The sequence below is a fragment of the Helianthus annuus genome, chromosome 10 (assembly GCF_002127325.2).
Source record: "Helianthus annuus cultivar XRQ/B chromosome 10, HanXRQr2.0-SUNRISE, whole genome shotgun sequence".
Taxonomy (NCBI): domain Eukaryota; kingdom Viridiplantae; phylum Streptophyta; class Magnoliopsida; order Asterales; family Asteraceae; genus Helianthus; species Helianthus annuus.
In genome coordinates, this window is record NC_035442.2 from 160,667,866 (window position 1) to 160,672,033 (window position 4,168).

A 4,168-nucleotide genomic window follows, 5' to 3' on the forward strand; every position below is an offset into this window, starting at 1 on the left:
CTTCCTCCTTTTTTGATGGATTGGTTTGATGGACCTGTCAATGCCGAGTTTTTGAGTTATGATATCCTTAGATATACCTGTCATATCTTCGTGCTTCCATGCAAAGGTAGACTTTCTTCTCTTGAGGAAGGGTATCATGTCTTCTTTCATCTTGCCAAGGATCCCTGATCCGATATAGATTTTTGATTCAGGATCACTAGGATCCAAGAGGATTTCGTCCACATCTTGTTCCCTTGCCTCCAAGACATTCCTCGGAGGATACTGTAATTGCTATTGCTCCCTTGGCTTCGAGGTTGGCTTCATGGATGAGGTATAACAATCCTTAGCCTCCTGCTGATCACTGTCGATCTTGATTATTCCCCATGGGCTAGGGAGCTTCACACATTGATGGTAGGTGGATGGGACTGCTTTCATATCATGTATCCAAGGCCTGCCAAGGATAACATTGCAACAAGACAAACAGTCAATAACGCAAAATTTCTGGTAATTATGTAATCCTTCCACGTAGATTGGGAGTTTGATGTCCCCCAGAGTTTTCTTTGTTTCCCCACTGAATCCTACAAGCACGGAGGATCTTGGTGTGATGTCTGATTCTGGGATTCCCATCTTCTTCAGAACATCAAGCTGGATAATGTTCACTGAGCTTCCTCCATCAATAAGGATCCTGCGGACAAAATGGTTAGAGATAAAGAGAGTGATAACTAAACTATCATGATGAGGATCCTGAATGTTAACGCGATCATCCTCATCAAACGTTATCATCTTCCCTTCTGAGACACTTGATGTTCTAATAGGCCTTTCTCCATTATCCATTTTTGACTCCTTTGCATGTCTTTTGGCCGCCGAGAAGGATGTACCACAGATGTCTGATCCTCCGGAAATAAAGTTGATCACTTGTGCATTTGCCGGAGGTGCTGGAGCCTTTTCAGGGATCCTTTCAGGATCCTGAGTCCTTTGCTTTTTTCTTCCCAACAATTCTTTTAGGTGCCCCTTGCTTAACAGATATCCAATCTCTTTTCTTAAAGCTATGCATTCTTCAGTTAGATGCCCGAAATCCTCATGGTATGCACACCATTTTGACTTGTCTTTAGTCCCGGATGGTTTATCGTTCTTCCTGGGCCATCTAGCCTTTTCACCTAGATTCTGCATTGCAAGGATCAGTTCATGATTATCAACGGAAAAACAGTATTCTGAAATTGGAGGATAATCTTCATCATCCTCTTCTTGGTCAACAGCATGCACATTCTGGTTATCGTTTCTATGGTAGGATTTGAACTTATTGCTCTTGAAGGAGGATCCATGCTTCTCCTGTTTTGAGGATCCTACTTGTCTCTCCTGGATCCTCTTGTCATCCTCTAGCCGGATGAATCTGAGTGCTCGAGTTCTTACTTCATCTAGATTCCTGCATGGTGTCATAACAAGATCATCATAGAATAATGAATCCTTAAGCAGTCCCATTTTGAAGGCTTCAACAGCCGTAGCCATATCCAAGTTGGGAATGTCCAAGGATTCCTTACTAAATTTAGTTATATAATCCCTTAATGATTCATTATGACTTTGAGTTACCCTATATAAATCACTGGTTAATCTTTCAAATTTTCTACTACAAGAGAATTGGTTATTGAATAAATTAACTAAATTAGCAAATGAAGTAATAGAGTAAGGGGAAGACTTAGCAGCTATTTAAGAGCTGATCCAGTAAGAGTGGATCCAAATCCTTTACATAAGCATGCTTCCTTCAATTTTTCTGGGATAGGATTGATCTCCATCCTCTCCCTGTATTGTGCTACGTGTTCCTCTGGATCCGTTGTACCATCATACAGCTTCATAGTAGGGATATGGAACCTTTTGGGTACCTCTGCATCACAAATTGGTGGTGCAAAACGAGATACCTTATGGCTCCTGTTAGGGCTGGATTTTTATTATAGGTGATCCTTACACGTGATCCTAACCAGTGATCCTTGTTTCTTTGGCAGACAGTGATCCTCAGCCGGACTTCAGGATCAGGATTATGGGACATTATAGGATCCTCATACTAACGATCATCTTCGCTTAATGCAATGTTATTTTTGCAGGAATATCTAGCAGGATACGCTCTAAGCATCATGATCAAGGGACGCGTTTTCACAATTATGGCAAGAGCTTAATCAGAGATAGACGTTGCACTGGATATGGAAACATGGCTTGATTCATGGGCAGCAATTTAGGCTAGATTGTCTTTTATTTCTAAAGGGGTAATGAGCTGATAATTAGTCCTTTTACCTAAAATAGGTCACCTACACTTGTATAAATACCACTCTCCATCATTTGGAAGAGGACACACGACATACAACGCAACTCTCACACACTTAGACACTCGAATCAATAGTGATCCTTGTACTCAGCTCATTATCATCCGAAGTTGTAACCATTTTGTTCTTATATTGAAGTTTGGTGATCGGTAGTTGCCATCACCCGAGGTTTTTTATGCCGGAGATCATATATTGATCAAGGGCTTTTTCCTCGTATAAATCATTGTGTCTTTGCATATTTCTCATAAAAGTGATCCTTTACTTTTATAATTAACCAAGCATCATACCCCGTTTACATAAAGTTTGGTTACATTATCCTTGTGTGATTTTTGACCAAAACAGTTTGGCGCCCACCGTGGGGCAATTGGTGCTTCATTCATAAGATAATCTTTTGTTCGAAATCATTTCAAAGAGTTACATGGCTTCATCATTGAAGAACACGTCCACGGCGATGTCTGCAGTCACCTCATCACAGACCACTTTGCCTCCTCCACCGGCAGGATCTCAGAAAAATACTGAGAAGAGATCAACTCCCACTTTCTCTAAACCTCCATCTTCTTCTGCTATGAATTCTTCTATTCCTAGTACTAGTGATATATTTGCTTTAATTTTGCAGATGAAGGATCGTATGCAGCGGTAGGATGAGACTAATGACAGGATCCTCAGGGAAATTGGAGACCTCAAAAGACAAAAGAAAGCGGCAGAGGATCACTCCCCACTGATGCCCAAATCCTTGAGCTTCGATACTCCAATGATCACTTCCCAGCCATCAGGGATCCCGGACATGCAAATCATAGGGGAGTCAAGAGGATCACATCTCAACTCGGCAGCAATGGCTCAGACATCAGACTCACATTTTCAGCCAGTAGGATCCTATCCTCAATACATGGGATCCTTCATGAATTCAGGAGCCTATCCGGGGGCACAGCAGTTTCAAGGATCCTACTTTGTTCCAGGATCATTCCAGGGCCAAGGATCCTCCTTTGTTCCAGGATCATCCCAGGTTCAAGGATCCTCCTTCGTTCCCGGATCATCCCAGACACCAGGATCCTTCCAGATACCAGGATCCCTAAAAAGTTTGCAAACAGGAAGTCTAGATGTCCATCAAGGGGACTTCATTCCAATGCAGACCATTGCTTCCACTGGTCCCTCCGTTGTTCCAGGACCCCAGCAATATGGGTTCCCTAACTTGAACCCAATGGGAGGTAACACTTTAAATAATTATCCTACCACTAACCATGGATTCATGCAGGATACAGGTACCAATCATGCTATGGCCAGGGAGTTGCAGAAGCTAAAAGATATGATCTCAAGTGTTCCAGGGGTAGTCAAGCCTATCCCAGAGATTGCAGATGGAAGCCACAAGGTATCTCGCTTTGCACCACCAATTTGTGATGCAGAGGTACCCAAAAGGTTTCATATCCCTACCATGAAGCTGTATGATGGCACAACGGATCCAGAGGAGCATATAGCACAATACAGGGAAAGGATGGAGATCAATCCTATCCCAGAAAAGTTGAAGGAAGCATGCCTATGTAAAGGATTTGGATCCACTCTTACTGGATCAGCTCTTAAGTGGCTGCTAAGTCTTCCCCCCTACTCTATTACTTCATTTGCTAATTTAGTTAATTTATTCAATAACCAATTCTCTTGTAGCAGAAAATTTGAAAAATTAACTAGTGATTTGTACAGGATAACTCAAAATCATAATGAATCATTAAGGGATTATATAACTAAATTTAGTAAAGAATCCTTGGACATTCCCAACTTGGATATGGCTACGGCTGTTGAAGCCTTCAAAATGGGACTACTTAAGGATTCATTATTCTATGATGATCTTGTTATGACACCATGCAGGAATCTAGATGAAGTAAGAA